Source organism: Rana temporaria, chromosome 2, assembly GCF_905171775.1.
Source record: "Rana temporaria chromosome 2, aRanTem1.1, whole genome shotgun sequence".
NCBI lineage: Eukaryota > Metazoa > Chordata > Amphibia > Anura > Ranidae > Rana > Rana temporaria.
The window spans coordinates 479843728-479856798 of record NC_053490.1 but is presented as its reverse complement, the minus strand read 5'-3'; positions in this window follow the sequence as shown (position 1 = coordinate 479856798).

Here is a 13071-nt window from a genome sequence, read left to right as displayed (position 1 = left end):
ACACCCAGACATATGCAAGTATTATTGGCGGAAAGTGTCCGATAAGAAATATGGCACCTCATCCCTAAATTATATATAATTATATTAATTTCCCTACCTCCTCTATTTATATATGCAAGTATTACCTATACCTGCCTACAGCCAATTATTAACCACATAACCTCCAAAAGGTTTTACCACCTTCATGACCACAGTGTTTGTTTGCTATTCAGCACTGTGCTACTTTTAATTTTCCAGCCTGGGGGAAAAAATAAATGTCAGCAGCTACAAATACTGCAGCTGCTGACTTTTAATCTACGGACACTTACCTGTCCAGGGCACCCGCAATGTGTTGGCACCCCACACCAATCATCGGCTTCAGGTGCAGGCGCCGGCATTGCTAGTAAGGATAACCGGTAATGCAGTTTCCTACTGCACATGCGCGAATCAGGCAACGCTTTTCGAATGCCCTGTCATCTTCTGGGGCGCACACAGGTCCCAGAAGGCAGTGTGGAGGGGGAGAAGAAGGGCAAGATCTGTTTGTGGAAATTACGTATCTCGCCGCGGCGGTGCTAAACAGGAAGAAAACAGGTTACCGCATGGAAACCAGGTAAATCAAGCCCAAAAAGTCCAATGTGGTTTTAACTTGCTGCTATGAAGCTGGTGGTGCAAACATGGAAATGTGGGTGGAATTCCGCTTTAACTGGCACAGAGATCTGATGATTACATTACTGAGTCTGAAATGAGGTCTCTTATTACCCGCTTGCCAACCATATATTGTGTGTGTGTGTGTGTGTGTATATAAATATATACACACAGTGGCAAGGGGACTTTCCTGTGCAGGATCAGATACCTAGTACGAGATCTTTCACTTCCAGGTCTGGGGCACGCCAATCCCACCTAATGATCAACAGGAGCTGGCGGAGAGCCTGAACGGCAATCTGCCTATGAAAACAAGGCAGATTGCCGTTCTGTCAGTAGGTAAGGCATTGATCATGTGTTCCTGCAAAGCAGGAACATGTATCAATGCCTTCCTATAGTAAAAGCACCTCTCCACAGTGAGTAAGCACAGGCTAGGCACACAGTGAATTCTTTGAGCGCCCCTGGTGTTAACCCCTCCGCAGCCAGTGTCATTAGTACAGTGCATATTTTTATCACTGATCACTGTATGTGTGTCACTGGTCTGAAAAAAGTGTCAGGCTAGGTTCACACTGCTGCAAATTCAAAATCGCGGTAAAATCGCGATTTTACCACGATTTCGCGGCTGCGATTTTGCCGCGATTTAAGAGACATCTGTGCAGGGTTCAATGTAAATCGCTGCCCGAAATCGCAAAAAGTAGTACAGGAACTACTTTTTGAAATCGGTGCAGCGCCGCAGATGCGGCGTCGCACCGATTAGGACAGTGCCATTGCCGGCAAATGCCGCCGATTTGAGATGCGATTTGACATGTCTCACAAGCCTTACGGAAACGACGTAAAAAAATGCGCCAGCCGGACGTACGTTTGTGGAATTGCGTATCTAGCTAATTTGCATACTCGACGTGGAAATCGACGGAAGCGCCACCTAGCGGCCAGCGTAAATATGCACCTTAGATCCGACGGCGTACTAAGACGTATGCCAGTCGGATCTAGCCCAGCTTCAGGCGTATCTTGTTTTGTGGATACAAAACAAAGATACGCCGGAGCAACCTTGCAGTTACGCGGCGTATCAATAGATACGCCAGCGTAACTGCTTTGTGGATCTGGCCCCCAGTTTTTATGATACACAGCTCTGCAAACTAAATGTTGTCTAGGTCCTGTTTGCTCTACTTTAAGCTCATACTCTCCTGTTATTTAGACATTATTTCAGATATTTGTAGAATAGATAGCATATTCTAAAGTGCGTACAACCAGGGCACAATTTCAATTATTCTCTTCGCTAGACTATATTTACCGAGCCACCGCTGTGTCTAAAGATCTTGGTAGCTGCACAGTTTATACAAATAAAATAACTGTAATCTGCTAGTATCACAGTGTTCATATTATCCTATAGGTTTACATAAGAAGGAAAAGGCCTGCCACCCATGTGAAATGGGATGTTTGTAATGTCCCTTCTCCCAAGAGGACGCATATGTCCTAATTTACGAAGGGCCTATTCACACCTGTATGCTTTTTTACTACCAATGGGCAAAAATGAGCATCAATTCACACAAAAATTGAACCTCCCCTATTTTAGGCAATACAGTGGATCACAATGCTCCTAAATCTGCGCATTGTAGTGAAGGTGCATTTTTCCCTATGGTGTATGTATGCATGCCTCGTACAATATTACAGTATTACCATGCAACTGATGTCAGATGCATTTTTTTCTGGTATTCAAAATGCATAATTGCATACAAAAAAAAATATATATATATATATATATATATATATATATATATATATATATATATATATATATATATATATATATATATATATATAATATAATTTTTTTTTTTTTTTTTACCAACAATATTAGTAATAAAATATATTTCAGCTCTATCTAAAATATATATATATATATTACAGGTACCGTGGAACCTTGGATTACGTGCATAATCCGTTCCAGGAGAATGCTTGTAATCCAAAGCACTCACATATCAAATCGAGTTTCCCCGTAGAAGTCAATGGAAAAGAAGATAATTTGTTCTGCATTGACTTCTATTGCATGCAATACCTTATGTGGCCAGAGGTGGGGGGCGCCGGAGAGCCTCGGAAATATACTCAGGGGACAGCTCGGCTGAACTCAGAAACCCCCGGAAGGGCTCAGAAACACTGGGGAACGGCTCCGAACCGTTCTGAGTGTCACCGGCGCCCCCCGCACCTCTGGCCAAATGCGGTACTGCACACCCCACTGGCTTGAATCCTGCTCGTTTTGGGAGACAACACTTGCAAACCGAGTCAGGATTTAAAAAAAAAAGTTGCTTGTCTTTCAAAACGCTTGTTAACCGCGTTACTCATTAACCAAGGTACTTGTATAGTGCCGACAATTAATGCAGCGCGTTACATATAGATTTACATTTGCATCAGTCTCTGTCCTCAAATTGCTTACAGTCTAAGGTTCCTAACTCGCATTCATATATACACATATTAGGGCCAATTAACCTAGCAGCTTGTCTTTGGAGTGTGGGAGGAAACAAATGTACCTGGAGAAAACCCACGCAGGCACAGGGAGAACATGCAAACTGACAACCCTAGTGCAACCATACCAGATATGTATATATATGCATGTGTGTGTGTGTGTTTATATATATGTGTGTGTGTGTGTATATATGTATATGTATATGTATATATATATATATATATATATATATATATATATATATATATGCAGATTCACAAAAGAATTACGCTGGCGTATATATTGATACGCCGTGTAATTTTGAGCCTAGGTTCACACTGCTGCGAATTCAAAATCGCGGTAAAATGCGCGATTTTACCGCGATTTCGCGGCCGCGATTTTGCCGCGATTTCGGCCGCAATTTAATGTAAATCGCGGCCCGAAATCGCAAAAAGTAGTACAGGAACTACTTTTTGAAATCGCAGATGCGGCGTCGCACTGATTAGGACAGTGCCATTGCCGACAATTGCCGCCGATTTGAGATGCAATTTGACATGTCAAATCGCATCTCAAATCGTTCCAAATCGTACCCAGTGTGAACCAGGGCTCAAAGTTCCCGCGTCGTATCTTTGTTTTGTATCTACAAAACAAGATACGACTGCATCTGGGATCGATCCGACAGGCGTACGTCTTAGTACGCCGTCGGATCTTAGGTGCATTTTTTCGGCGGCCGCTAGGTGGCGTTTTCGTCAAATTCCGCGTCGAGTATGCAAATTAGCTAGTTACGGCGATCCACGAACGTATGTCCGGCCGGTGCATTTTTTTTACGTCGTTTGCGTTCGGCTTTTTCCGGCGTATAGTTACCCCTGCTATTATGAGGCATACTCAATGTTAAGTATGGCCATCGTTCCCGTGTCAAATTTTGAATTTTCTACGTCGTTTGCGTAAGTCGTTCGCGAGTAGGGATTTGCGTAAAATGACGTCACCGTCAAACATTGGCTTGTTCCGGTTTAATTTCGAGCATGCGCACTGGGAAACCCCCACAGACGGCGCATGCGCCGTTAAAAAAAACGTTGTTTACGTCGGGTCACGACGTATTTACAGAAAACACGCCCCCATCACATCCATTTGAATTGCGTGCCCTTACGCCGCCAAAGATACACTACGCCGCCATAACTTACGGCGCAAATTCCTTGAGGATTCCAAAAAAAATAAGTAAGTTACGGCGGCGTAGTGTATCTTAGATACGCTACGCCCGACGCAACTATGCGCCGATGTACGTGAATCTGCCCCATAATGTATATATATTCTCATTGTGAACAGCAGTGTTGCAAGCTGTTTTACAGTATTGTGTCTAATTTGGTGAGAAAGCTGTAATGCAAATGATGCAGGATAGAGGTAGAGCAGTTTTTATTTTATTACATGCAACTGTGCACATGTGGTTTAGGGAAGCATGCCGGTGGTTTGATATTCCTCATACAGTCACCCATACTCACACATTCTAAGGCACCAGTGACAATGTACAGTGTAGGATTATAGTGACTTCACAATTGACTCCTACAAATCCTAATCCTACACTGTGCAGCATTAACTGATTTAAATTTACAATTACAGTAATAACAAAAATGAAGAGAAATCCCAAACTGCCAGCCCTAAAACACAGCAGTACTTTTAAGCATAGCAATCATATTATGTAAGCGTTTATGAATAAATCATCAGAAACATTAATGTCCCATAACGCCGGGAAGTAGTTGTAATGCTCAGCGATAACACAGTTGCAATATTAACTTAAGCAAAACTTAAAGAGAAATCCCAGACAGGATCTAAAATGTACAGAAAGAATCACGTTCCAGATACAACCGCAACAACCTTTTCATTATGTTTTCCAGTGACTGCCGGGCTGTAATATATGTGGCGTCCCCAGTGGAAAATCTACCGAAAGATTCTGTCCAGCAGATCTGCTGAAATGGCCAAAATATGATGTCGATTGTGCAATTTTCAGTGTCATTGAACATCATATTATTGGGACTATAGGCCCGAGGCCATTGGGGGCTGGGATTTTTATGCTCTAATGGGAGCCTTCCTTCTGGCCAGATGGTTTTAAAATTAGGCGATTTTGATGGGGATCTAGTAAACAAGGTTTAAAATGACAATTGACATGTTTTATTATTATTATTATTATTATTATTATAATTTTTTTTTTTTCACTTTTATTTATTTGCAAAATAATTTTTATTTATTTTGATCAAAGGGTGGCTCTGTGTACAATACACACTTTGTACAAAACGCACTTAAAGTAGTTGTAAAGGAATTTTTTATTTTTTTTTGCTGAAATTACTGTTTACAGGGTATAGAGACATAATGGTTAACTGATTCCCTTTAAAAACAATTAAAAATAGATAAAAAACAATCATATAATGTACCTTTAGTTTCAGTTTCGTTTTTGCATGTTATCCTGCCTCTGTGCTGTATAGAGCCATAGAGAAGTGAGGGTTTGGAAAACGAAACTAGAATCTCCCCGTACTGTGGTCCAAATGAAACAGACAACCAGGAAGTGTCCAGAACAGAGCAGAATTACAGCAATATCAGAGCAAAAACGAACAATGAGGTCATCCAACCAGGACTGCAGTAAGGTAAAGGAAGCTATTGAGCTAAAAAATAAATTCCTTTAGTGACCCTTTAATTTTTGTACAATACACACTCAGGGCCAGATCCACATACATGTAGAACGGCGCAGGGTATCAGAGATACACTACGTCGCCGTACCTTACCTGGCGCATTTTCGAATCCTCAGCGATTTCGCGCCGTAAGTTACGGCGGCGTAGTGTATTTCTGGCGGCCGATTTCAAATTGAGTTGGTTGGGAGTGGGTTTCATTTAAATGAAGCGTGTCCCCGCGCCGAATGAAATGCGCATGCGTCGTTCCTAAATTTGCCGCCGTGCATTGCGCTAAATGACGTCGCAACAACGTAATTTTTTTAACTTAGACGTGAGTTACGTCCATCCCTATTCACGGACGACTTACGCAAAAAATTTTTTTTTCAAATTTCGATGCGGGAACGACGGCCATACTTAACATGGCAATTCTATGTATACGCTGAAAAATACCAGCTTTAACTATACGCCGGAAAAAGCCGACTACAGACGACGTTAGAAAATGCGACGGCCGCGCGTACGTTCGTGGATCGTCGTAAATTGCTAATTTGCATACCCGACACGGAAAACGCCACCCAGCGGACGCCGAAGTATTGCATCTTGGATCCAAAGGCGTACGAAGACGTACACCTGTCGGATCTAACCCAGAAGCCGTCGTACCTTGATTTGAGGATTCAAAACAACGATACGACGTGGGAAATTTGAAAGTACGCCGGCGTATCAGTAGATACACCGGCGTACTTCGTCTGTGGATCTGGCCCTTAATTTTTGTACAATACACACTTAAAATAATTTATTAATTGTTTTTAATTTATTTTGATCAAAGGTTTGCTCCTTCCTCATGTTCTATGAGTGCAGACTTTTCCTTGGGGTATTTATTTTCAGGAAATGGTGGTAGGAAGACATGGCTGCTGTGTAATCACATTTTAGAGCAATCCATCGATAAACATATAAGGTACTGTTTGCCAAGTTTTCATGTTTGTACAATACACATACATTTAGAGCACCTGCCTGATCTTTGAAGAAAAATATTGATCATGCAGGGAAATTCTATTCACTTGACCAAATTTTCCCTGATATCGTTCTGCCAGAAGTTATCTGTATGAACCACAGGTCGCAATTTGCCATGTGATTGTCTACTGTTCTATTAGATTTATTGTTCCAGCTGCTTTCCATGCAGTGCTTAAAACATTGTTGGTTCTGTAAGAGGAGAACAAGTACAATGCCATAGGCACACCTGGATATAGGAAGCACAGTGGTGTAGTGGTTAGCAGCAAAAGGGTCGCTGGTTCAAATCCCAACCAAGATACCTGCCTGGAGTTTGCATGTTCTCCCTGTGCCTGTGTAGGTTTCCACCGGGTACTCTGGTTTCCTCCAACACTCCAAAGACATGCAGGTAGGGAAATTGCCCCATGTATAAATTGGCCCTGGTATGTGTATGATTGTGAGTTAGGGACCTTAGATTGTAAGCTCCTTGAGGGTAGGGACTGATGTGACTATATAATGTATATGTAAAGCGCTGCATAAATTGACAGTGCTATAGAAGTACCCGAACAAAATAAATGAAATATGCTTTTAGGCCGGGTTCACACTTTAGAACACAGCGGCTCACAGCAGGAGCAGTGTTGCCAAACAGCAGTAAAAACATTGGCACTTTTCACCTGCCAGTAAATGCCAGTAAGAGGAAAAGGTTGAGAGATTATAGTCACCGCTCCAATAAGGTATGTGGATGGATCCGTATCCTCTCAGAGAAACCCAGGTGTCGGCAATGCACAAAGCAATTGTAGAAATAAATGTTTGGACAGCCCCACTCTGGGAAAACCGTCTCAGTTGCCTTTTATTGGTAAAAGTATTCAAACACCACACATCACAGCAAAGTCAGGGGCATACAGCTGACCTTTTGCAGTACAATCAGTGCTTAGAGGAAAAGGTTGCCAGTAAAAAATATGGCTGTGACGCTCGGCTTGGGACTGTGCATATGCAGCTCAAACAGAAAATCCAGTTGTTCTGTTGATATTTTACAATGGTGGCTATAATTAAACAGATTTTACCGCATTCTTATCATTGTCTATAGAATTCTCAAAATTTCAATTGTTACCCATAACTCTCCTGTGCCTTTGACCTTGGTGGCAAGCCAGGGGAGCAGAACATCCACCATCTGACCTGCTTGGTCAGTAGTCATTTAAAACTCAACTGAAGCATCTTAAAGTGAAGGAAAGGCAATAAAGTCACACATGTTTTAACTTTTTCCAAGTGGTCACGTGAACACAAAGCTCCAGCAAGTGTCTGTTAGTGTTGACAGATCTTTGGACGCCGGTGTGATTGACATCAACGCTCTAAGGATTCAACTGTGTTTTCGGCCCTGCACAGACACGCTTGCTGGAGCACTGCACTTCCATTGGAAAAAAGTAAAAAAAGAGTATTTGCATTGAGTTGTATGTGTAACTGTATGCAAGAAATATAGGGGCCATGGGGAGACAACAGTGAAATGGTGGCTCACTCTATTGCCATTCCTTCTACTTTAATTGAATACTGTAATGCAGTCAGGCTGCATGTGCAATAAAAAATATGGCTCTCCTAGAGCTGAAAGCCATAGAAGAGTTGGGCTTTCATACACTAGGAGTGGCACATCTCTTTTGTAGTCGGGCATGCCCCAATGGATGATGCTCTTATCAACATGGCTCTCGCTCTCTGAGCAGCGCTAGAAATTGATGTTCAAGGGTTGTGTCGGAGAGATGAGTTGCTGCTTGTGTGTGAGAGCATCAATCTAACTTTCCTACTGCTGCCAGCACAACGTTTTTATAACCCTTGCTGCAGGACTTATTCATTGCTATGAATAGGCAGCCTCATTGCATCACAGTAATTAATTGGGGGTTCAAATGAGCTTTAAGGGCTCATATACACTTGCTTCGGCTTCAACACACATTAATGGCTTGCTTACACTTGCTTTAAAACAAGGCTTCGGATACACTTTGTTAAAGCTCTCTGAGCTCACTTGAAGCCCCACCGAAGATCACACCAAAAAAGCATGTTGAAGTGGGAGGCACTTTCGTGGTGCTCAAAGCAAACTTTGTCATAGAATTCTATGGAGGTTTTGAAGCACCACTAAAGCGACATGGAGTATAATTTTTGAAGCAAAGCAAAAGCAAGGTGTAAACAGGACAGCAAGCTAACCATTATATTTAGTGATCGGGGCTTTGACTGGCGTTCAGAGAGCTTTAAAAAAAAGTGTGTCCAAATCCATGTTTTGAAGTGTAAACTAGCCCTAAAACAGACCCTTTCTCTCAAATTGCAAAACCTGCAAGTAGGAGGGATTTTTGTTGCAGAAGATTTTATACTTGATTTCTTTTGCAACAAAGGCTTCTTACAACTCCCAAGACATTTTGGGATGTACACTGCACAGGTCAGTGGACATTTTTGGCATACTTTGTGCTGGGATGAATGAACTATGGTCGCACCTCAGTCTGGCCACCCAAGATGGCAAAGACCCTGAACCCAGGAGCAGCCAGGAAAAAGATGTTTGTACTGGTGGGCGAGTTTGTGAACATTGCATCCCTGCAGGAAAGTTAAAGCAGGGGTTCACCCTAAAAACTATTTTCTAACATTACATTGAGCTCAGTCTCGACATTATGCCGATTTTTTTTTTTTTTTTTTTGCTGTACATACCTCCGTATAGCTATTTTCTTAGCCGGCTTCCGGGTAGTGAATCCTGCGGGAGTGGGCGTTCCTATGCAGCAGTTAGTGATTGACGTGATGACAAAAACTACCCACCCCGTCGCATAAGGAGCATCACGAGTTGCGGAAAGAAGCCAAATGTCGAGTCGGCGCTATACGGCGCCTGCGCACCGACGTTCGGCTTCTTTCGCCAACTCGTGACGCTCCTTATGCGACGGGGCGTGTAGTTTTTGTCATCACGCTAATCACTAACTGCTGCATAGGAACGCCCACTCCCACGGGATTCACTACCCGGAAGCCGGTTAAGAAAATAGCTATACGAGGTATGTACAGCAAAAAAAAAAATCGGCATACTGTCAATGTCGAGACTGAGCTCAATGTAATGTTAGAAAATTTGTTTTTAGGGTGAACCCCCGCTTTAACTTTCCTGCAGGGATGCAATGTTCACAAACTCGCCTACCAGTACAAACATCTTTTTCCTGGCTGCTCCTGGGTTCAGGGTCTTTGAGACTGAGCTCAATGTAATGTTAGAAAATTGTTTTTAGGGTGAACCCCCGCTTTAAGGCAGTTTTTTTCCAATTTAAGATATAACTATTCCAATTTTTGAAATATGAGAAGCATATAAGAGACTGGCACAAACAGAAGGACTATAGTCTACAACTATAGTCAGAGCATACACACTCCATGATCATAGGGTCCCGGTGAGTTTTGCTGTTCTTCTTCACTTGAAAATTGTTTAAATAATCCAGTTCAATTACCCCACAGTAACAAAAGGATCACAAAACATAAAATGAAATAAACTCAAAATGACATTAGAATTGTTTAGTTGAACATTATTCTTGCTATCTTTCCCGTGTTATTTGGGACGGGTATTATCCCTGTTAACAAACTGGCATGGTTAAAAGATGGAGCTACTTTGCAGAACTTGACTCCAGCATGCCATTTTCATCATATTCTATATAAAAGAGTCCTATAATGACTGATCCTTGTAGATAGACATGAGAGGCTTGGAAGGTCACCGAGGTGGAGTAAGTAATATGTTGGCGCTATAAATGGCTTGTTATCGGTTGAAGGATCACAAATCCTAGCAGGTCTCCTGTGTCCAAGGTAACTATTTCCCAAAAGCCAATTCTGGTGATACAGCCATAAATTTTCCAATTTCTCTCATATGTTGCTCATAAATTGATTTGATATTAGGTGACAACATTTAATAAAGGACAGCTAGTCCAAAATATTACTTCATGTTAAGTACTAGCGATGTTGAAAAAAAAATTTGCAAGTTCCAATACTTACAGTGAAAATAAAATATCTGCAATGACTGTTATGCAGTCTGATGTTCGTTGCTGTATAATAATTATCCTCTCAGCTCTTGTACAGTCAAATTCTGATTGTAGGAGGTAAAGACAAAGGGCCAGATTCACGTACTTGCGCTGCGGCGTAACGTATCCCCTTTACGTTACACTGCCGCAAGTTTTCATTGTAAGTGCTTGATTCACAAAGCACTTGCGTGTAAACTTGCGGCGGCGTAGCGTAAAGCCGCCCGCCTAATTCAAATGGGGCGTGTACCATTTAAATTAGGCGCGCTCCCGCGCCGGACATACTGCGCATGCTCCGTTTTGAAATTTCCCGCCGTGCTTTGTGGGAAATGATGTCGCCCCGACGTAATTTTTTGAACGGCGACGTGATTTACGTCCTTTCGTATTCCCGGACGACTTACGCAAAAAAAAAAAATTAAATTCGACGCGGGAACCACGGCCATATTTTAACATGGGCTGTCTATTGTTACACCACCTAAATAGCAGCCGTAACTTTGCGACGCGAAAAGCCGACTAGCGACGACGTAAGAGAATTCGACGAACGCCAGTACCTTCGTGGATCGTCGTAAACAGCTAATTAGCATACCCGACGCGGAAAACGACGCAATCTCCACCCAGCGGCCGCCGAAGTATTGCATCCCAAGATCCGAAGGCGTACGAAGCCGTACGCCTGTCGGATCTTAGCCAAATGCCGTTGTATCTTTGTTTGTGAATTACAAATAAAGATACAACGCGGCAAATTTGAAAGTACGCCAGAGTATCAGCAGATACTCCGGCGTACTTCTTCTCTGAATCTGGCCCAGAGTTTGGCCACTCCCTCACAATCTTATTTGCCCATCGCTTTGATGGCCAATGGGAATGGGTGTTAGAGGGGAGGGGGTTGGGAAGCTCCTTCACTACCATTGGGGAGAAATTAAAGCTGCTGGAGTCATCTGCAGTCATCTCTAGGTGCCTGTACTGCAGATCTATTTGTAAGGAGTCTCTTTACACAAGACAATCAGCTTTCATTGTTCTGCTGTTCTAAAATAAATTATATAAGCTGAAGTTAGATTGGTTACCTTGATTTACTGATCTTTTCATGTGTTTTTGTTTTAATAATGGAAACCATAGGAGCTAACACTCTTGTTGCAATGGTGCCTGGAAATGGGTGGGATATATTAAGCAAGCATAGGGATTTGAGCGAATTTGACAAAATGTAATTGCTAGACAATCTGCAGCGGTCAAGACCTACCAGGAAGGTGAACCAGTGACAGGGTCATAGGCAGCCAAGACTCGTTGATGCACATAAAGGCTGGTCCATGTAGTCCAATCCAATAGAAGAACTACTGTAGCTCAAATTATTGAAAAAATTGATGCTGGTTCAGACAGGTGTCAGAATACACAGTGCATCACAGGTTGTTGGGTATGGGGCTGTGTAGCCACAAGACAGGTCAGGATGCCCTTGTTGACTTATGTCCACAGCCAAAAGCATCTACAATTGGCAGGTGAGCATCAGAACTGGATCACACAGCAATGGAAGAAGGTGGGCAAAAGAAGGTAGCCTGATCTGATGAATTCAAGAATGGTGTGAGGAACACAACAAGAAGTTTGAGGTGTGGACTTGGCTCCAACTCCTCCAGATCTCAATCCAATCGAGCATCTGTGGGATGTGCTGGGAAAACAAGTCTGATCCATGGAGGCCCAACCTTCTGACTTTCAGGACTTAAGGATCTGCTACTGATGACTTGGTGCCAGATACCACAGCCTACCTTCAATGGTCTAGTGGAGTTCATACCTCGATGGATGGTCATAATGTTATGCCTCGTACACACGGTCGGAATTTCCGACAAGAAAAGTCAGATGTGAGCTTTTGGTCGGAAATTCCGACCATGTGTAGGCTCCATCGGACTTTTCCTGTCGGAGTTTCCGCCAACAAAAATTTGAGAGCTGGTTCTCAAATTTTCTCACGGAAAAAAATCGGAAATTTCGATCGTCTGTAGCAATTCCGACCCGCAAAATTCTGACGCATGCTCGGAAGCATTGAACTTAATTTTCTTAGCTCATCGTAGTGTTGTACGTCACCGCGTTCTTGACGGTCAAAAGCTCCAAGCCAAGCTTGAGCGGAATTCCTTCGGAAAAACCATCCAAGGTTTTTTCTGACGGAAAATCCGATCGTGTGTAAGAGGCATTATAGCTGATCGGTGTATTTAAGACTTGTATGTACAAATTAAGAAGTGTACCTCACACTTTTTAATTGGATCTTTCATATGAATTGTATAACAGCAGTTCAGATACATAGTAAAAAGCTATGTAAGTGTTAGAATTCCAGAAACCAGGCTGTGAATTTATAACCTATGCCTATTTGTGTCAAGTTTGTTAAAGCACC